The 23,242-nt window shown below is 38.6% G+C and overlaps 1 protein-coding gene across 20 annotated transcripts in view; it reads right to left on the bottom strand.

The window, feature by feature from the left end:
• RALGPS1 (Ral GEF with PH domain and SH3 binding motif 1) overlaps positions 1–23,242 on the bottom strand; it is a 617,170-nt gene that overhangs the window by 583,769 nt on the left and 10,159 nt on the right. For 10 of the 20 annotated variants that reach the window (XR_013169371.1, XM_077145285.1, XM_077145191.1 and 7 more), the window contains exons 2-3: positions 20,329–20,480; positions 5,392–5,528 (exon numbers count right to left, since the gene is read on the bottom strand). The exons of 2 other annotated variants lie outside the window; for them this stretch is intronic. The gene's annotated coding sequence lies outside the window, so the exon portion shown is untranslated. Of the gene's footprint in view, positions 1–5,391; positions 5,529–5,846; positions 6,051–19,437; positions 19,613–20,328; positions 22,809–23,242 lie in introns of those variants that run through there. 8 more of the 20 variants (XM_077145230.1, XM_077145238.1, XM_077145211.1 and 5 more) reach the window with 7 other exon arrangements.

Raw genomic sequence — 23,242 nt, 5'->3', positions numbered from 1 at the left:
AATTTCCAAGGAAATGTGAAGGGGATGATAGATCCTGAATTAATATTCACAAGTTACTGCAACTATCCCATGACTGTCCCATGGGACTATCCTATGAACCCAGAGTTTGCCAAGAGCCAAAACATGCCCACCTGTCTGCCTTCATGTCCAGCCAAGAGCCTACACTCTCATGCTATGCTTGACCCCTGTCCCATTGGACACCACCACCTCAGACTCTGAAATCTGCCCAAGGACTACATACCTCTCCCCTTGGGATACTGGACACCAGCCTCCAGGTTCTGCACCTCAGGGACAACCCCACTACCAGTTTTACTTTCCCAGCAGCCCATGAGCCAAATCACAAAGGACCAAACATAAACCCCAGAGCCTTTCCATTAGTGTCCTTGTCTGTTCATTAGGCTCAAACGAGCCTAACACTAACTACCCCGTTCATACAACTTGTTCCCCCAAAATGGTCTTTCCTTCTCCCAGATACACCCAGAAGCAGAAGCCCTTCACCTATAATCTCTAACTTTCCAGGGAATCCCTTCTGTACATGAGGTCTCCTGGGAACTAACTTGCCCCCTTGCCTGACTTAATATTCAGAACAAATCAATATGCCACCTACTTGTAAGTGGGAATGAAAGAGTTCATAAATTCATCACTGGAAGGAAGCAATTGGTTTATTTAAAACTAATATGCAGCACCCAGTTAAGGCTTTCAGTAAAACTGCAATTAATAGGGCTGGATGATCTGGGAAACCTTCTACAGACAACATGTGAGCCAAGAGCTATTATTTTCCTATATAAAGCCTGGGAGAATTTTGAAGCCCTCAGGACATAGGTATTGTAAGTGGCACAGTATCTAACAACACTGGAGAAGTCACACCTCCTGAAATTCCCACACTATAAATTTATGAACAGGTAAGAGAGATAGAAATAGCAAAGGAAATAGAATTCAGACACTGTGATTCAAAGATCTACTAAAGACAAAACATGGGAATTTTGAGGAGTTGGTAAATCTGCTCTGCTTCAAATAATGACCACTCCTGTGTGAGGCAGTTAGGATGCAGAGATGGACCCAAGAACACTAAATCCAGTAGGACTGAAAAACAGAATGGCCCAGATCTAGACCTGCACAACCCTACATAGCCTCCTCCTGGGCAGGGTTCACCAATTCTCAGGAAGAACAACTGGTAGAAAATAACAAAGACTCATCTTATAGCTATGCCAACTCATTGCCTGCCATAAGCTGCATGTGAATTTTTCTTTCAATGAATTCAGGATTTCATAAAGTGTGTAAAATTCCCAGCGTGGGCTGAGCCTTCCCTGCCCAGTGGTGTTTGAATTTCAAGAGTCTTTCTCCATTTTCTTTAGAAACACCAATTAGGTATATGTTGAGGCACCACTAGGTAATCAATTCCATAAAAGAAAGAATATCTACAATCTTCTATGTAAAAGGACAAAATTAGAAGTTTTCCTTCTTTTTACTTCTCCTTCCTTTAGACTCTTACTTTACCTTCTAATTTTTACTTTCTGAGCTAGAATTCTGTTACCAATTTTTCTGCTAATTATGGTTTAATATTATATATCTTCTTTCCAAAGTTATTCCATTTGTATTCTACTCTATAACTATAACCACAATGGTAATTCAGAAATAATTTTCTACTTAAATGGTTCTACTCTCATTGCCAATCCTTTCATACCCAGACTTGCTCATTCATTGATGCTCTATTTTGATTCAGTTCTCAGTTACTTGAGCATGCCTTCTAATGATTTTTTTCCCAGGAAGGTGCATGCGGGATGTAGCTGTCTTTGCATGATTGAAATGAATTTCTTTTGCCATCAAATGTGAACAAAACCTGGACTGAATACAAAATTCTGTTTCCCTAGAAACTATTAGGCAAATTGCTCTACTGTCTTCTGGTATACAAGCCTAAGCCCAGCCTCATTTTTTATTTTCAATTTAAAGGTATCTTCTGCTGGAAGCTAATGGCATTCTCTCTTTATTCTTGAAATTTAAAAACCTCACTTGGATATTTTAAGTGTTAGTTAATTTCTCTGTTAATTTTGCCTGATTCATGTTGAGTCCTTAAAAGTTATAGATTCAGGTCCTTCTTCAGTCCTGGAAAGTTGAGCATTCCATTCTTCCCATTTGTTCCAGTCATCCTTCCCATTTGTTCCGGTCTCATTTTAGGAACACCAGGTGCCCATACACTGGACCAACCTTGTCCATCATCCAAATTTGATCTATTCTGTGGCCTTCTTGCACCTTATGAAATTGGCCAATTTGTCCTCCTCCTGACTTTTTGACTTTCTGTATTGCTGCTAACTTTAAATTCTGGCATTATATTATTTCTTTATGTTCTCTAAATCTACCTGCTCCTTTTTCATCTCCACCTGTTGTCTCATCATCTCTTCTTGCACAGTATCTATAACTTTTCTGGGAGGACAAAGAAGACAGTGTTTGTATTATTTTGTTAAGCAGCTGGAATGCAATATACCAGAAATGGTACAGCTTTTATAAAGAGGATTTATTTCGTTACAACTTTACAGTTCTAAGGCTGTGAAAATGACCAAATTAAGGCACCAACAGGAGGTTACCTTCACTCAAGAAAGGCTGATGCCATTCGGAATACCATGAGGTGTTCCCAACATGAGTTGGGAAGGCATGTGGCTGGCGCCTGCTGGTCTTTGTTCCCAGTTCATTGCTTCCACTTCTGATGTCAGTAGTCTCTTTTCTAAGTGTCTGTAGGCCTTTACTTGGTTTCTCCAACACAACTCTGTTTCTAGCTTGCTTAGCATCTCACGGGAAGGCACATGGTTATGTCTCTTAGGTTCTGCCCATGTCTAGGCATCTGCTCTCTCTGTTGGCAGTCCAAGCATCTCCAAATACCCATGTCTCTGTCAGTTCTGCATCTGCTCTGTCATTTCTCCAAAATGTTTCCTCTTTGAAAGGACTTCAGTAAACTAATCAAGACCCTCCCTGAATGGATGGAGTCATATCTACATCTAACCAAAAGTTCACAACCACAATTGGGCATGCCAGACTTTCATGACATTTCATAATCTCGTCAAAAGGTCAAACCCATGGCTGGGAGCACCAATCTGGAGATAATCTAATCAAGGGGTTGCCACTGGATTAAAGGACATGACTTTTCTGGGGTACACAACACTTGCAAATTGGCAGTTTTTAAAATTTACTTTACTTACCAAGGCAAATTATTGTGTGCCATGTTTATATCTCTTTACAACAGTGAAGTTTTCAGTGGTTCTTCTCCAGCATTAGTTTCTCTCTGTTCATTTTTGGATAAGGACAGTGGGGTCCTATCTGATAGATAACCAGAAATTTTGCATGTGTGTTCCCCTTGGTCCTCCTCTATTTACTCTTATAGATTAAAAGTTTCTTGGAAAGAGCCATGGCCTAAGGTACAACACCATGTCCATTAGTCACCAACTGTTAACATAAAATGGCCACCCACATTGGGCGCTGTCGGGTGGGACCCTTTTCTGAGAAAATATTTTCAGGAGGCCAAAAAAATTGGCCTGCAGAGGCTTTCCATGCAACAATATGCAACAATAGAAGCACAAATACAAAAGTGCAGATAAGCAACACCTAGTGATAAGTCAGTTTCAGTCTAGGAGAGACAGCTTATTAGACCGGACAAGTATACCATACTATTCAATATATACATGCTCCCCATTTTGTAAGTCCCTCATATGTAAAACGAAACAAAATCAATCAACCAAAACATCTCCTCACTTGCTTCCAAGTTGGCCCTATGTAAGCTTCCCCTTTCTACTCCCTCAGTGGACCTCCTTTCCATATGCAGTTTGGATGTTGTCCAACTCATGAATTGTAAACTGCTCAAACTCCCATAAATGATACACCTGTTTACTATTTTATTTTAACATCATCCTTTAGCAAACTTCACTTCTCTGGCTCCAGTTTCCTCTTCTATAGAACTGGAAAGGTGAGCTAATCTTTACATGTCTGTACAGGTTAAGTTTGTGAGTCAACTTGCCCAAATTTTGGTGTCCAGTTGTTTGGTCAAGCAAGCACTGGCCTGATTGTTACTGTGAGGGTATTTTGTGGACTTAAATCATCAGTAAGTTGATTGAGTCTATGGCTGATTACAACCACAATCAACTGAGAAGATTGCCTTCAACAAGGAAAGAAGTCTCCATCTGATCAGTTGAAGGCTTTAAAAGGAGAAGTGATGATTGCAGCAATCAGAAAGGAAATTTTCAATCTCTACTTCAACTAGTCAGTTTCAATGGGAATTCAATGAAAACCTTCATTGGAGTTCCCAGCTTACAGTCTGTCCTACAGAATTTGGACTTGCCCAACCGCATAATCATGTACGGCAATCCTATTTAAAGTCTCAAAATATTTATATATATAAAACGAGAGAAAAATCTCCTGCCAATTTTATTTCCCTAGAGAATCCTAACACAACATCCTTTCACTCTACATCTTCATGATTCTTTTATACATCACATAAATTTAAAGTTTCATTAGTTTAGAACCAGTTATCAATAAACAATGCCCAATTTCTTAAGAAAGACTCTCGATAGTTTATTTCAAATTAAGCCAACCACCAATATCGAGATCAAGAAATAGACTTAAAACTCACTGCCCTCCCCCTGTCTATGTGGGACATGACTCCCAGGGGTGTGGACCTTCCTAGCAACGTGGGACAGAAATCCTAAATGAGCTAAGCACTAAGGGATTGAGAAAACCTTCTCGACCAAAAGGGGGAAGAGCGAAATGAGACGAAATAAAGCGTCAGTGGCTGAGAGATTCAGAACAGAGTTGAGAGGTTATCCTGGGGGACACAAATTATATAGATATCACCTTTTTAGTTAAGGTATAATGGAGAGGCTGGAGGGAACTGCCTGAAAATGTAGAGTGGTGTTCCAGTAACTGTGTTCTAGTAACTGTTTCAAGAAATGATTGTATAACGATATAGCTTTCACAATGTGACTGTGTGATTATGAAAACCTTGTGTCTGATGCTCCTTTTATCTACATTATCGACAGATGAGTAAAACATATGGATTAAAAATAAATAAATAATAGAGGGAGCAAATGTAAGAAAAATTTAGTAGATTAAAATGCTGATGATCGGTGAGGGGGAGGGGGTATGGTATGTACGAATTTTTTTCTTTTTTATTTTTATTTCTTTTTCTGGATTGACATAAATGTTCTGAGAGGTGATCGTGGTGATGCATATACAACTATGTGATGATATTGTGAGTTAGTGATTATAAACCAAGAATGGAATGATCATATGGTAAGAATGTTCATGTTTGTATATTGTTATGTTTTTTTAAAAAGTTGTAATTAAAAAAAAAGAAATAGGCTTAATTTGATTACAGATACAAACAAACAGAATTATTACAAAATTTACCAAGAGCTAGCAATGCACACTCCCCAGGGATGTACCAGGTATGAACTGCATACAGAAAGGCAAGAGCTACACACAAGCAACTGAGGGTTATCCTTTTCCTCCTTTGCAGACTCCCCGGTTCTCTGTCAATCCAGAACCTAAAAATTAGGAGAAAGACAGTGATCATTTACCATGCCATTGATATAGCTGCCTTTGCACAACATCACACACTATCACAACAGATAACGTAGTGCATTATCTCATTTAATTCTCCAAACCACCTGATGGGAGACCCGGGTCTCCACGGAAATCTGAGACTCCTACATGTCTTGCTAAGTGTTTTAGTTTACAAAAGCTGCCAGAATACAATATAACAGAAATGGAATGGCTTTTAAAAGGGGAATTTATTAAGTTGCAAGTTTATAGTTCTAAAGCCATAAAAAAATGTTCAAATTAAGGCACCCAGAGAAAGATACCTTAACTCCAAAGAAAGGGACCAATCACATTTGGGTTTTCTCTCTCAGCTGGGAAGGCACACGGAAATTCTGCAAGCTTTCTCTCCCAGCTTCCTGTTCATGAAGCTCCCCCAGGGGCATTTTCTTTCTTCATTTCCAAAGTTCTCTGCCTGTGTGGGCTTTGTTGGTTTGTTGGCTCTAAAGTTTTTTCCAAAATGGTTCCCTCTTTTTAAAAAAAAAATTTTTTTTATTGATAAATCTTCACACACATACATTCCATATATGGTGTACAAATGATGGCTCACAATATCATCACATAGTTGTATATTCATCACCATGATTCTTTTTTTAGAACATTTGAATCACTCCAGAAAAAGAAATAATTAGGATTTCCATCTACCTAATTTATTTTACCCATTATCCCCCCTATTATTTATTTGTTCTTTATTCATATGTTTTTACTCATCTGTCCATACCCTGAATAAAATGAGCAACAGACACAAGGTTTTCACAATCTCATAGTCACATTGTAAAAGTTATATCTTTATATAATCATCTTCAAGAATTAAGGCTACTGGAACACAGATCAGCAGTTTCACGTACTTCCCTCTAGCCACTCCAGTACCATAAACTAAAGCGGTATAGCTATATAATGCATAAGAATAAACTCCAGGAAAACCTCTCAACTCTATTTGAAATCTCTCAGCCACTGAAACTTTATTTTGTCTCATTTCTCTCTCTTCCCATTTTTGGTCAAGAGGGCTTTCTCAATCCCTTGATGGTGGGTCCCAGCTCACCCCAGGAGTTCTGTCCCACCTTGTCAGGGAGATTGACACCCCTGGGAGTCATGCCCCACAGAGGGGGTAGGTTAGTGAGTTTACCCACTGAGTTGGCTTACAGAGAGAGGCCACATCTGAGCAAAAAAAAAAGAGGTTCTCTGGGGTGACTCTTGGTCCTTATTTTAAGTAGGCTTAGCCTATCCTTTGCAGGGATAAGTTACATAGGGGTGAACCCAAAGGTCAAGAGCGCAGCCTCTTGATTTGGTTGTCTCCATTGCTCGCAAGAATATCAGAAATTCTCCAAATAAGAAGTTGAATATTTCTTCCTTTCTCCCCAGTCCCCCAAGAGGACTTTGCAAATACTTCTTTAAACACTGCCCAAATTACTCCGGGCTATCCTAGGGCATCACTAATCTGGACCAACCAACAAAATCTCATGCCATATTCAAGATTCCATGTACCTATGGTTTTCAACTAAACTGACCATACAAGTTAAACTAGGAAATGCACTACCCAAAATATAAATTTTGCACCAAATAAACCCTTTCACCTCACACAGAAGTTAAAGCATTAAAATACAGACCATATCATCCTTTACCCTGAATTCTGATATACCTTAGTGCTATCTAGCTCAGCTTCATTCATACCTCTACTCAAAGTCTGATCACAAACTTTTTAAACAGTTCCTGTATGGTGTACTGCTGACTTTCATAGCTTCAGAGTTTTAACTCACCAAAAGATCAATTAGCAAAAGCACTGTTTACTTTAAATTTTTTAAATACTTATGATAATTCATCACAGACTCCTGCAGAACAACATTTTAGTAATTTGGAAAAGAGAAATGACATGACTCAAACAGAACTGCAGCTGCAGCCGATCTACTGGAAAGATGTTAAGGATGATTTACGGAAACCAGGCATGATAAAGGTGTGGGGAAGAGGATTTGCTCTTATCATTACAGATGACAAGGTTTGGATGCCCTTGAAAAAAATAAAACCCAGACAAGTTGACTCTGACGAAAATAACTAAATGGGTAATGTACATTATAGGACATATTATACTTATCGGGCTTATATTCCTAACCCACCTCTACTGCGGGCCCTAACATGCGCAGATCCAACTTTACCAATATATCTGAATACTAGTTTAGGACTCCCAGGTCCAGTAGATTCAAGGCTTTCAAAACTACTTAAAGAAGAGGGAAAAATGGTGTCAAATTTGTCTTCCATTTTTAGAAAGTACCCATATGCATAGGTAATGAATTACCGTGTATAACAATAACTAGTCGAACTACATGGTTTAAGATTCAGAATGATTCTCATAATTACCTATATGTATATCCTTCTTTTAACTCTATGGAATCAAATGATACTTGCCTATTAGATGGGAGAGAAAGTTGGAATGGGTGGCAGTTATGTCATATGGATCAAGCAGTTATGGAATTGTAAGAGATGTGGCCCCTGTGGGGCCTCCCATCTCTAACTCAGAGATAACTGAGACTATATGGACAGGCAAGCTAACTCAGAATTTAATACATAGAGGATGACTTGTGCCAAATCCATGGGACGACAAATACAACATTAGTCAGAGAAATTTATGGGAAGTTTTCCTGGGACTATGGACCGATTTTTATAGTGAATTCTAGTAACTATAACTTCTCTTTAAATAGCAACCATAAACACTATATGCAAATATGTACTAGAGAGCCATATGTATTTGCTAAGGGTCATATGCAAATAAGAAATCAAACTTTTAATTGCAAGAATTATTCTCTATTCACTTGTCTCTAAGCATTTATGTTACAGGAAATAAGACGATTATAGCAGCAAGGAGAAGAAGAGGTATTTGGCTGCCAGTGCAGATGTCAAGACTGTACTTGATACCTTAGCGATCCTCTCCAGAAACACGAATCCTAATTCATTTGGCAAAAGAATATCTAAAAAGGACTAAGAGACTAGCTGAACTCATTGTTGCAGCTGTCATTGGAATCACTGGAATTATCGGCTGTGGTCACTGGAATTGCATTACATCAAACTACACAGACACAGAATTATGTTAGAGAATGGCATAAAAATGCCAGGGAGCTGTGGCATAGTCAATCTCATATTGATGAACAAATTAATAATAGATTAAATGATATAGGAATAGCACTGGTTCATACTGAAGGTCAAATGTATAATTTACATCAATTTTTGACTACTATAGGCTTAGGTTTAGGGCTGTTTATATTCTTTTTCTTCCTCCTCAGCTGTGTTAAATAACAAATGTTCAAAGTAGCAAGCCACGCCACTAAGTAAAGCCACGCTAACAGTATGATCCTGGTAAAAAACCCTTGGCTCCCTCCTGAATCAAAGTCAGAGAGCTTGACTGGTAGCCAATGACGGGTAAGACCCTTTCTTCTGAGCTTAAGGGCAACCTAAGACAGGCACAGTCACTTTGGCTAATAAAATAAAAAGGAGGAAATGTAGGAGCAAGAGTTAAAACAAGACCTGAGGAATTTGTTGAGAGCAGCTGGTATCGGAGTGGTGGCAGTAGTAAACTGTGGAAACTGTTATCTGCTAAATGTGGAGAATAGTCTGGGAGAGAGAGAGAGAATGTTTGTTTTGTCTTAGCTCCAGGTTCTATGTGGTTGTCTTAAGTAAGCACTCTGTATTCTTGCCAGGTGCATGTGTGCTCTTTGTCACATGAACCCTGCAGTATATAAGCAGGAACTAGCTAAGAATAAAGTTGTATGTTGTCACTGATCTTCAGACCTCCTGATCCCGTCTGTCTCTCTCATCATTCCTTAATATCCTTCGCGCTCTGTTCCATCGTGGAAGCAACAGGAAGGCACAGGGTGATCTCTGCTGGCCTTCTCTCCAGGCCTCTGGGTTCCAACAACTTTCCCTAGGGCAATTTCTTTCTGCATCTCCAAAGGCCTAGGCTGAACTGCGAGAGCTAAGATGAGGTATGCTGAGCTGCTTGGGCTGCGCTATGTTGAGCTCTCATTTAAGCACCAGCCAATTAAATCAAACATCATTCATTACAGCAGGCATGCCTCTTAGCCGACTGCAGACGTAATGAGCAATAGATGAGGTTCACGTACCATTGGCTTATGTCCACAGCAACAGAACTAGGTACCTTCACCTGGCTAAGTTGACAACTGAATCTAACTACCACAATCAATACTTCAATCTACCCAATTTATTTTACCCTTTGTCCTGCGCCCCTCATTATTTACTTATTCTTTATCCATATTTTTTACTCATCCATGCATATCCTGTATAAAAGGAGCAGCAGACACAAGGTTTTCACATCACACAGTCACACTGTAAAAGTTATATTTTTATACAATCATCTTCAAGAATCAAGGCTACTGGAATACAGCTCAACAGTTTCACTCCAGCCACTCCAATACACCATAAGCAAAAGAGGAATATCTATATAATGCATAATAATAACCTCCAGGATAACCGCTCGACTCTGTTTGAAATCTCAGCCACTGAAACTTTATTTTGTCTCATTTCTTTCTTCCCCATTTTAGTCAAGAAGGCGTTCTCAATCCCTTAATGCTGGGTCCTGGCTCATCTGTCTCATCTTCCCAGGTAGATTTATACCCTGGGAATCATGTCTAATGTAGGGGCTCACCACAACTTTTATATGTCACTTTACCTGTCAACATTTATCAAAAATATTCTCCTTTCGCCCGCCCGGCCCCTGGCTGCCTCCACCTCTCCCTCGCTTCCTCCTCCCAGCTCTCCCCATCGTCCCTTGCTGTCCCCGAAGTTCCAGCACTGCCAACACCGGCTCCCCACCCAGAGGCTGTCCCGGAGGCCACAGGCATCGACCAGGAAGAAAAGTAACATGAGATATGATCAGACGAATTACCAGCAATAGCACCTGTGCAAGCTACTGGAGAACACACTGTTGTGAACATAATTTAAGATTTTCAGACTTCCGGAGAAGATGGCGGCTTAGTAAGACACGCGGATCTTAGTTCCTCCTCCAGAACAGCTACTAGGGGAGTAGAAACGATACACAGCAGCTCCTGGAGCCACAACAGAGATCAACAAGACAGCGTAACCCATCCTGGAACGGCTGACTGGCTGAGAGAACCCGCTCCGGTGAGATCAGCGAGGGGCGCGGGCTTCCCCAGGCGGGGCGGCAAGCGGCCGGAGTCCCTCCCTTCCTCATTCCCGGTCCAGCTGGCAGAGCTGGGCAGGCGGTCCCCTCAAGCCGCGGCGGCTCGCTCCCTGACCACGCGCGGCCCCACGGACCAACTGAGAGAACTGGATCGGAAATCCCCAGGCCGCGGAGAACGGTGAACGGGTGGGTCCCTTCCAAACATGTGATTCCCTGGTCCGGCTGGGAACGGTGCACTCTCCCGGGCCGCGGCGGCTGGCGCCCTCCCGCCTCCCACCACGCGTGGCGCCCCGGGCCGACTAGGAAATTCGGACAGGCGCTCTCACGGGCTGCAGCGGCTGGCGACCCTCCCTGTGTTCGGACCCCCGGGCCGGCTGGCACTCTTCCAAACCGCTTCGGCTGGCAAACCTCCCCCACGGCGAGACTTTTCCAAAGTTAAAGGACCCACAGCACCTTTTACTGGTGGGACCCGCAGACAAACGTGTGCCACGAGTGCCACCTAGTGGGCAGGATAAGAAAAACAGAACCCAGAGATTTCACAGAAAAATCTTTCAACCTGTTGGGTCCTACACCCAGGGAAATCTGACTAATTGCCCAGACACCAGCAGCAGAAGATAACGGATCACGCTCAGAAAATTGAAAATATGGCCCAGTCAAAGGAACAAACCAATAGTTCAAATGATATACAAGAGCTGAGACAACTAATGCTGAATATACGAACAGAAACGGAAAAACTCTTCAAAAACGAAATCGATAAATTGAGGGAGGACATGAAGAAGACATGGGCTGAAGAAAAAGAGGAAATAGAAAAACTGAAAAAACAAATCACAGAACTTATGGAAGTGAAAGACAAACTAGAAAAGATGGAAAAAACAATGAATACCTACAATGATAGATTTAAAGAGACAGAAGATAGAATTAGTGATTTGGAGGATGGAACATCTGAATTCCAAAAAGTAACAGAAACTATCGGGAAAAGTATGGAAAAATTTGAAAAGGGTATCAGGGAATTCAAGGACAATATGAACCGCATAAATATATGTGTTGTGGGTGTCCCAGAAGGAGAAGAGAAGGGAAAAGGAGGAGAAAAACTAATGGAAGAAATTATCACTGAAAATTTCCCAACTCTTATGAAAAACCTAAAATTACAGATCCAAGAAGTGCAGCGCACGCCAAAGAGATTAGACCCAAATAGGCGTTCTCCAAGACACTTACTAGTTAGAATGTCAGAGGTCAAAGAGAAAGAGAGGATCTTGAAAGCAGCAAGAGGAAAACAATCCATCACATACAAGGGAAACCCAATAAGATTATGTGTAGATTTCTCAGTAGAAACCATGGAAGCTAGAAGACAGTGGGATGATATATTTAAATTACTAAAAGAGAAAAACTGCCAACCAAGACTCTTATACCAGCAAAATTGTCCTTCAAAAATGAGGGAGAAATAAAACATTCTCAGACAAAAAGTCACTGAGAGAATTTGTGACCAAGAGACCAGCTCTGCAAGAAATACTAAAGGGAGCACTAGAGTCAGATACGAAAAGACAGAAGAGAGAGGTATGGAGAAGAGTGTAGAAAGAAGGAAAGTCAGATATGATATATATAATACAAAACGCAAAATGTTAGAGGAAAATATCATCCAAACAGTAATAACACTAAATCTTAATGGACTGAATTCCCCAATCAAAAGACATAGACGGGCAGAATGGATTAAAACACAGGATTCTTCAATATGCTGTCTACAGGAAACACATCTTAGACCCAAAGATAAACATAGGTTGAAAGTGAAAGGTTGGGAAAAGATATTTCATGCAAATAACAACCAGAAAAGAGCAGGAGTGGCTATACTAATATCCAACAAATTAGACTTCAAATGTAAAACAGTTAAAAGAGACAAAGAAGGACACTATATACTAATAAGAGGAACAATTAAACAAGAAGACATAACAATCATAAATATTTACGCAACAAACCAGAATGCCCCAAAATACATGAGGAATACACTGCAAACACTGAAAAGGGAAATAGACACATATACCATAATAGTTGGAGACTTCAATTCACCACTCTCATCAATGGACAGAACATCTAGACAGAGGATCAATAAAGAAATAGAGAATCTGAATATTACTATAAATGAGCTAGACTTAACAGACATTTATAGGACATTATATCCCACAACAGCAGGATACACCTTTTTCTCAAGTGCTCATGGATCAGTCTCAAAGATAGACCATATGCTGGGTCACAAAGCAACTCTTAAAAAATTTAAAAAGATTGAAATCATACACAACACTTTCTCGGATGATAAAGGAATGAAGTTGGAAATCAATAATAGGCGGAGTGCCAGAAAATTCACAAATACGTGGAGGCTCAACAGCACACCCTTAAACAACGAGTGGGTCAAAGAAGAAATTACAAGAGAAATTAGTAAATACCTCGAGGCGAATGAAAATGAAAACACAACATATCAAAACTTATGGGACGCAGCAAAGGCAGTGCTAAGAGGGAAATTTATTGCCCTAAATGCCTATATCAGAAAAGAAGAAAAGGCAAAAATGCAGGAATTAACTGTCCACAAGGAAGAACTGGAGAAAGAACAGCAAACTAATCCCAAAGCAAGCAAAAGGAAAGAAATAACAAAGATTAGAGCAGAAATAAATGAAATTGAAAGCATGAAAACAATAGAGAAAATCAATAAGACCAGAAGTTGGTTCTATGAGAAATTCAGTAAGATTGATCGGCCATTATCAAGATTGAAAAAAGAAGAAGAGAGAGGATGCAAATAAATAAGATCAGAAATGGAAGAGGAGACATAACTGCTGACCTCACAGAAATAAAGGAGGTAATAACAGGATACTATGAACAACTTTACGCTAATAAATACAACAATTTAGATGAAATGGACGGGTTCCTGGAAAGACATGAACAACCAACTTTGACTCAAGAAGACATACATGACCTCAACAAACCAATCACAAGTAAAGAAATTGAATTAGTCATTCAAAAGCTTCCTAAAAAGAAAAGTCCAGGACCAGATGGCTTCACATGTGAATTTTACCAAACGTTCCAGAAAGAATTAGTACCAATTCTCCTCAAACTCTTCAAAAAAATCGAATTGGAGGGAAAACTACCTAATTCATTCTATGAAGCCAACATCACCCTCATACCAAAACCAGGCAAAGATATTACAAAAAAAGAAAACTACAGACCAATCTCTCTAATGAATATAGATGCAAAAATCCTCAACAAAATTCTAGCAAATCGAATCCAACAACACATTAAAAGAATTATACATCATGACCAAGTAGGATTCATCCCAGGTATGCAAGGATGGTTCAACATAAGAAAATCAATTAATGTAATACACCATATCAACAAATCAAAGCAGAAAAATCACATGATCATCTCAATTGATGCAGAGAAGGCATTTGACAAGATTCAACATCCTTTCCTGTTGAAAACACTTCAAAAGATAGGAATACAAGGGAACTTCCTTAAAATGATAGAGGGAATATATGAAAAACCCACAGCTAATATCATCCTCAATGGGGAAAAATTGAAAACTTTCCCCCTAAGATCAGGAACAAGACAAGGATGTCCACTATCACCACTATTATTCAACATTGTGTTGGAGGTTCTAGCCAGAGCAATTAGACAAGAAAAAGAAATACAAGGCATCAAAATTGGAAAGGAAGAAGTAAAACTATCACTGTTTGCAGACGATATGATACTATACGTCGAAAACCCGGAAAAATCCACAACAAAACTACTAGAGCTAATAAATGAGTACAGCAAAGTAGCAGGTTACAAGATCAACATTCAAAAATCTGTAGCATTTCTATACACTAGTAATGAACAAGCTGAGGGGGAAATCAAGAAACGAATCCCATTTACAATTGCAACTAAAAGAATAAAATAGCTAGGAATAAATTTAACTAAAGAGACAAAAAAACCTATATAAAGAAAACTACAAGAAACTGTTAAAAGAAATCACAGAAGACCTAAATACATGGAAGGGCATACCGTGTTCATGGATTGCAAGACTAAATATAGTTAAGATGTCAATCCTACCTAAATTGATTTACAGATTCAATGCAATACCAATCAAAATCCCAACAACTTATTTTTCAGAAATAGAAAAACCAATAAGCAAATTTATCTGGAAGGGCAGGGTGCCCCGAATTGCTAAAAACATCTTGAGGGAAAAAAACGAAGCTGGAGGTCTCACGCTGCCTGACTTTAAGGCATATTATGAAGCCACAGTGGTCAAAACAGCATGGTATTGGCATAAAGATAGATATATCAACCAATGGAATCGAATAGACTGCTCAGATATAGACCCTCTCAACTATGGACATTTGATCTTTGATAAGTCAGTCAAGCCAACTCACCTGGGACAGAACAGTCTCTTCAATAAATGGTGCCTAGAAAACTGGATATCCATATGCAAAAGAATGAAAGAAGACCCATATCTCACACCCTATACAAAAGTTAACTCAAAATGGATCAAAGATCTAAACATTAGGTCTGAGACCATAAAACAGTTAGAGGAAAATGTTGGGAGATATCTTATGAAACTTACAATTGGAGGTGGTTTTATGGACCTTAAACCTAAAGCAAGAGCACTGAAGAAGGAAATAAATAAATGGGAGCTCCTCAAAATTAAACACTTTTGTGCATCAAAGAACTTCATCAAGAAAGTAGAAAGACAGCCTACACAATGGGAGACAATATTTGGAAATGACATATCAGATAAAAGTCTAGTATCCAGAATTTCTAAAGAGATTGTCAAACTCAACAACAAAAAGACAGCCAAACCAATTACAAAATGGGAAAAAGACTTGAATAGACACCTCTCAGAAGAGGAAATACAAATGGCCAAAAGGCACATGAAGAGATGCTCAATGTCCCTGGCCATTAGAGAAATGCAAATCAAAACCACAATGAGATATCATCTCACACCCACCAGAATGGCCATTATCAACAAAACAGAAAATGACAAGTGCTGGAGAGGATGCGGAGAAAGAGGCACACTTATCCACTGTTGGTGGGAATGTCAAATGGTGCAACCACTGTGGAAGGTAGTTTGGCGGTTCCTCAAAAAGCTGACTATAGAATTGCCATACGACCCAGCAATACCATTGCTGGGTATCTACTCAAAGGACTTAAGGGCAAAGACACAAACGGACATTTGTGTCCGCACACCAATGTTTATAGCAGCATTATTTACAATTGTAAAGAGATGGAAACAGCCAAAATGTCCATCAACAGAAGAATGGCTAAACAAACTGTGGTATATACATACGATGGAATATTATGCAGCTTTAAGACAGGATAAACTTATGAAGCATGTAATAACATGGATGGACCTAGAGAACATTATGCTGAGTGAGTCCAGCCAAAAACTAAAGGACAAATACTGTATGGTCCCACTGATGTGAACTGACATTCGAGAATAAACTTGGAATATGTCATTGGTAACAGAGTCCAGCAGGAGTTAGAAACAGGGTAAGATAATGGGTGATGGGAGCTGAAGGGATACATACTGTGCAACAGGACTAGATACAAAAACTCAAAAATGGACAGCACAATAATACCTAATTGTAAAGTAATCATGTTAAAACACTGAATGAAGCTGCGTCTGAGCTATAGGTTTTTTTGGTTTTTTTTTTTACTATTATTATTACTTTTATTTTTTTTCTCTATATTAACATTCTTTATCTTTTTCTGTTGTGTTGCTAGTTCTTCTAAACCGATGCAAATGTACTAAGAAACGATGATCACGCATATATGTGATGATGTTAAGAATTACTGATTGCATATGTAGAATGGTATGATTTCTAAATGTTGGGTTAATTTCTTTTTTTCCGTTAATTAATAAAAAAAAAATGTAAAAAAAAAAAATTCTCCTTTTGGTGGTTTTATAGACCTTATACCTAAAGCAAGAGCACTGAAGAAAGAAAGAAAGAAATGGGAGCTCCTCAAAATCAAACACTGTTGTGCATCAAAGGACTTCATCAAGAAAGTAAAAAGACAGCCTACACAATGGGAGACAATATTTGGAAATGACATATCAGATAAAGGTCTAGTATACAGAGTTTATAAAGAGATTGTTCAACTCAACAACAAAAAGACAGCCAATCCAATTACAAAATGGGAAAAAGACTTGAACAGACACCTCTCAGAAGAGGAAATACAAATGGCCAAAAGGCACATGAAGAGATGCTCAATGTCCCTGGCCATTAGAGAAATGCAAATCAAAACCACAATGAGATATCATCTCACACCCACCAGAATGACCATTATCAACAAAACAGAAAATGACAAGTGCTGGAGAGGATGTGGAGAAAGAGGCACACTTATCCACTGTTGGTGGGAATGTCAAATGGTGCAAACGCTGTGGAAGGCAGTTTGGCGGTTCCTCAAAAAGCTGAATATAGAATTTCCATATGACCCAGCAATACCACTGCTAGGTATCTACTCAGAGGACTTAAGGGCAAAGACACAAACGGACACTTGCACACCACTGTTTATAGCAGCATTATTTACAGTTGCAAGGAGATGGAAACAGCCAAAATGTCCATCAACAGAGGAGTCACTAAACAAACTGTGGTATATACATACAATGGAATATTATGCAGCTTTAAGACAGAATAAACTTATGAAGTATGTAACAACACGGATGGACCTTGAGAACATTATGCTGAGTGAGACTAGCCAAAAACTAAAGGACAAATACTGTATGGTCTCATTGATATGAACTGACATTAGTGAATAAACTTGGAATATGTCGTTGGTAACAGAGACCATCAGGAGAAAGAAATAGGGTAAGATATTGGGTAATTGGAGCTGAAGGGATACAGACTGTGCAACAGGACTGGATACAAAAACTCAGAAATGGACAGCACAATACTACCTAACTGTAATATAATTATGTTTAAACACTGAATGAAGCTGCATGTGAGAATGATAGAGGGAGAAGGGCTGGGGACATAAATGAAATCAGAAAGAAAGATAGATGTTAAAGATCAAGATGGTATAATCTAGGAATGCCTAGAGTGTATAACAATAGTGAAACGTACAGTGTACAAATTTTAAAAATGTTTTTGCATGAGGAAGAAGAAAGCAATGTCATTATTGCAGGGTGCTGAAAATAGATGATAATTAATACTTTAAAATGTCACCTTATGTGTGAGACTAAAGCAAAAAATGTTTGTTTCAAAATTTATATTTTGACTAGAGCATTTCCTAATATAACTTATGCTGATAGTTTGATTGAACGTCATAAGTACTCGGAATCTCGTGTAGAACATGAGATTTTGTTGGTTTGTCCAGAGTGATGCCCCGATGAATCCCAGAATGATTTGATCAGTGAGTGGAAAAGTATTTGCAAGCCCCCTTCGGGGAATGGTGAGAGTGGGGAGAAATTCAACTTCCCCAAGTAGAATTCTTGATAGTCTCACAAGCAGTGTGAACAACCAAAGCTACAGGTTGAGCCCCCAGTCTTGGGGTTTGTTCATATGAAACTTAGCCCCACAAAGGATAGGTCAAGTCTACTTAAAATTTAGGCGTAAGAGTCACCCCCAAGAGAGCCTCTTTTGTTGCTCAGATGTGGCCTCTCTCTCCAGCCAACATGACGAGCAGTCTCACCACCCTCCCCATCTCTGCGTGGGACATGACTCCCAGGGGTGTGGACCTTCCTGGCAACATGGGACAGAGATCCTGGTGTGAGCCGAGACTCAGCATCAAGGGACTGAGAAAAACCCTAAAATGAGCTGAGAATTAACATCAAGGGATTGAGAGAACCTTCTCAACCAAAAGGGGGAAGAGTGAAATGAGACTAAGTGCCAATGGCTGAGAGATTCCAAACAGAGTCGAGAGGTTACCCTGGAGGTTATTCTTACGCATTAAGTAGGTATCACCATGTTGTTCAAGATGTAGTGGAGAGGCTGGAGGGAACTGCCTGAAAATGTAGAGCTGTGTTCCAGTTGCCATGTTTCTTGATGATGATTGAACAATGATATAGCTTTCACAATGTGACTCTGTGAATGTGAAAACCTTGTGTCTGATGCTCCTTTTATCTACCATATGAACAAAAGAGTAGAACATATGGAATAAAAATAAATAATAGGGGGAACAAATGTTAAAATAAATTTAGTTTGAAATGCTAGTGGTAAATGAAAGGGGTACGGGGTATGGTATGTATAACTTTTTTTCTCTGTATATCGTTTTATTTCTTTTTCTGTTGTCTTTTTATTTCTTTTTCTAAATCGATGCAAATGTTCTAAGAAATGATGAATATGCAACTATGTGATTATATTAAGAATTACTGATTTTATATGTAGAATGGAATGATAGCTCATTGTTTTGTTTATTTGTTGTTAATTTTTTATTTAATAAAAAAACATGAAAAAAAATTCTCCTTTCAATCCATATTTTCTTTTTGCTGCATTTCCACTGCATGAAAATTATTTTGATTTTATATAACTAAAGCCCTATATTGCTATTAAATTGTTTCATTATTTCAATAATGTCTTTTTAATGATTTTCTTTGACAGTGAAGTGATATATTCAGCAAGAAGACTGATCAAAATTATTGTAGATTATATGAAACATGAAATAGAAGAAAAATATGTATCTACTGATTCCTCTAGACTTTTCTACCACATTAGAAAGTGGTGAGGTGTACAGTCAGGAAAATGTCAACTTACTTTAATAGTGAGAATTTACTGAAATCAGAGTCTGAGTCTTATTCCTTCCTGTATCCCCAAGTTCTCCACGGGATCTGACAGAAATTAGGGGCTTAATACATGTTTCTTCTCTGAATCAGCTGATAGCTAAAGATCATTTTGATTCTAGACAGGCCCCAGTGGAACTGATATACCCCTAGAAAACATGGTGAGAGAGCATATCCTGATCAATTCTGGTATTTGGCCTTTCAAATATTTGGTTCAATAGTGCTTTTCATTCAGAAGGAACACAAGATCAGAGTGAAAACTTTAGAAAACTCAGCTAAGCAAAAAGGAAAAGAAGTAAGATTTATCTTGTGAAAACGGAAACCATTAAAATTTCATGTGAATGTATCTGCTTTCAAATTTTTCCCATGTAGATGTGACATAAGCGAGAACATATTATATATGTACCGTATAAAAGTGAGAACATATTATAAATAAATTTATATTTCTGTAATCTGCTTTAAAAACTTAACATATAAACCTGCTTCATTATTTTTAATGACTGTGCAATTGTCCATTTTCAGGATATACCGTAATTTATTAATTTATTATTGAACCTCTAAATTATCTCCAATTTTTCTTATTTATATATTTTTTCCACGGTGAGGTTAAAGTAATTATTTTATCTTCTCATTAAATATTTTAAATCCTTAGCCCTTTAAAATAAATTCAATGATGCAATAATATTTTATTTTTATCAGAAGTATTTTTATTATAAAACAATATGTACTAGTTGTTAAAATTTTAAAATACAAAAAACATATAGATAGGGAAAGTTCTCCCTCCCAATATCAGCCCCTGCCCACTCAATCCTGTAACCCTGCCTCTCTGAGATCTCATTATGAAGTTTAGCATACAAACTCTCACCTTTAACTCAAAGTCATCTGGAATTCGTTGCAGTATGTGATTCTACTTCTTAATTCTTTTCAACATTGAAATCCAATTATCCCAGCAGTGTGATAAGTATTCATTCCTTCTATTGCTGCTGTGTAACTCCCGATGTCTCATGAGTTCAGCTCCTGTGATGTCAACAACTAAGTCACTTCTGTTCATCTATTTTCCTACTTTTATCCAAGAACCATACGAGATTAATAAATTATTGCTTTATAATAAGTTGTGAAGGCTCAACCACTTATAGGTCATGTAAGTGTGCTAATCTAACCTCTATAAGCCTCAAATTCCACATCTGTTAAACGAAGTCAATAACAGTATGACAGAGACTATTAGCTCCCAATAACCATACTCCCTTCTTCAGTAATAGAATTTTTGTTCTTCAGTGGACTCATGACTTCCCTGAATATTGATTACATTTTCCAGCTTCCCTTACTGTTAGAAGTGACCACATGACCAACATCAGGCCAACAAGATAAAAGGAAGGTCATGTACAATTTCTGGAAAGTGGCCTTCAAAGGCTTCAGCAGCCATCCCAGGCAATGAAGGGATCTTGGACTTAGAAGCCATTCCCAAGATTGCTTCATGATGGAACAACAAGATGGAAGGAGACTGGGTCTTTGACCCTGCAAGTCCATAACTAATCTGAGCTGATTTTCTCCTGACTTTTTACACATGATAGAGGAACTTCTATTTTATTGTACCTTTATTATATGGGGTTCTCTGTCACTCAGTTGATCCTAAAGAAATGGCTCCCTGACAGGGAGAATGATAGAGTTAAATGAGAAAATGTTACACAAAAATATTAATTTTTATATTCCCTAACCAAAGGGTCTAGCACTGTGCTTTATACACAGCAAGCACTCAAACATTTGTTGAAATGAATAGAAATCTAGAAAAGTGAAGGCCATGTGACTGCCTTTAAAAAAACTTAACTTTTACCAACTTATTTTTCCAAATGAACATCACTATTTAGTCAAGTTTTATAAAACATCTCATTAGAGTTTCATTCAATATTTACCAACATTTGGAGATCATGGTATAAATAACTATTACTATATTTAGGCTTCCTCAGAAAGAGCCAGAAATTGAATGACTGGTTGACTTATTTCATCCCATCCTGTCAGTACATATTTATTAAAAGGCTACTCTGTAACACGTACTGTGCCTCATCATAAAAATGAGATTTTGGGGTTAAAAAAGAAAAACTCAGAAAGTGGTTAACAATCCCTGACGTACCTCCTCCAATGTCCACCCACTAAACTACTTGGAAAATCAGAAGAAGTGGTGACAATTTATACCATTGCTAAAGAATAAGGCTGGTGCTACTCTGTATTTATCACCTCCTGTAGTTGATTCAGAATCCTTTTGTCTCTCTTCTTCACAACCAATAGAGTCATGTAATCAAAGCTTCCTGACTTTGGGCTTTTTCATTTTCCATCACGTTTTCTGTGAATCCCCACTGCAATGCTCATCTGATCAGTGTCCCAATCTTTTTACCAATGGATCTGGTTTTCCCTCCCATATGATGATAGTTGCATAACTGAGCTTGTTATTGTGAAGTTTCCTTCTTAATTGAAGCATTTATTATATTAGAGGTATCTGCAGTGGTACTCAGATAATGATGGAATCACTTAAATAAATACAAGTGATAAATAATATAAATCACCATTTATTTAATGAACCTCTATTCTGTGTCAGACACTTTGCTAAGCATCTTATCCACAGCAACATTCCACTGAATTCTTACAATAATTCTCTAGTGGGGATGGGCCACTGTGGCTCAGCAGGCAGAGTTCCTGCCTGCCATGCCAATACCCGGGCTCAATTCCTGGTGCCTGCCCATGCAAAAATAATAATAATAATAATAATAATGATAATTCTCTAATGGGTACTTTTATCATATCCATTTAAAATGAGGAAATTGAGCCCCAAAGGCTTTAGGTAAGTTATCCAAAGACACACACAGGCAGTAAGAATGAGATAATATAATCTAGGAATGCCTAGAGTGTACAATGATAGTGACTAAATGTACAAATTTTAAAAACGTTTTTGCATGAGGAAGAACAAAGGAATTCAGCACTGCAGGGTGCTGAAAATAGATGGTAATTAATATTTTAAAATTTTAACTTATGTGTGAGACTAAAGCAAAAAATGTTTGTTTGGTACAAAATTTATATTTTGCCTAGTGCATTTCCTAATATAACTTATGTAGAAGACAGCTTAATTGAACACCATAATTACATGGAACCTTGAGTAGGACATCAGATTTTGTTGGTTTGTCCATAGTGATGCCCCGACAAATCCCAGAGTGATTTGAAAAGTGAATAAAAAAGCATTTGCAAAGTCCCCTTCGGGGAATGGTGAGAAAGGGGGAAAATTCAACCCCCCCCCAGCTGAATTCTTGATATTCTCACAAGCAGTGTGGACAACCAAAGCTATAGGCTGGGCCCCCAATCTTGGGGTTTGTTCATATGAAACTTAACCCCACAAAGGAAAGGTCAAGCCTACTTAAAATTAGGCCTAAGAGTCACCCCCAAGAGAACCTCTTTTGTTGCTCAGATGTGGCCTCTCTCTCCAACCAACACAACAAGCAAACTCACCACCCTCCACCTGTCTAGGTGGGACATGACTCCCAGGGGTCTGGACCTTACTGGCAACATGGGACAGAAATCCTAGAATAAGCTGAGACTCAGCATCAAGGGATTGAGAAAAAGCCTAGAATGAGCTGAGACTCAGCATCAGGGGATTGAGAAAACCTTCTCGACCAAAAGAGGGAAGAGTGAAATGAGACAAAATAAAATGTCAATGGCTGAGAGATTCCAAACAGAGTCAAGAGGTTATCCTGGAGGTTATTCTTACACATTAAATGGATATCACCTTCTTAGTC

This window comes from Tamandua tetradactyla, chromosome 2 (genome assembly GCF_023851605.1).
Source record: "Tamandua tetradactyla isolate mTamTet1 chromosome 2, mTamTet1.pri, whole genome shotgun sequence".
In the NCBI taxonomy this organism is placed as follows: Eukaryota; Metazoa; Chordata; class Mammalia; order Pilosa; family Myrmecophagidae; genus Tamandua; species Tamandua tetradactyla.
The sequence above is the reverse complement of the archived record's forward strand: the minus strand, read 5'-3'. Positions and strand labels throughout refer to the sequence as shown.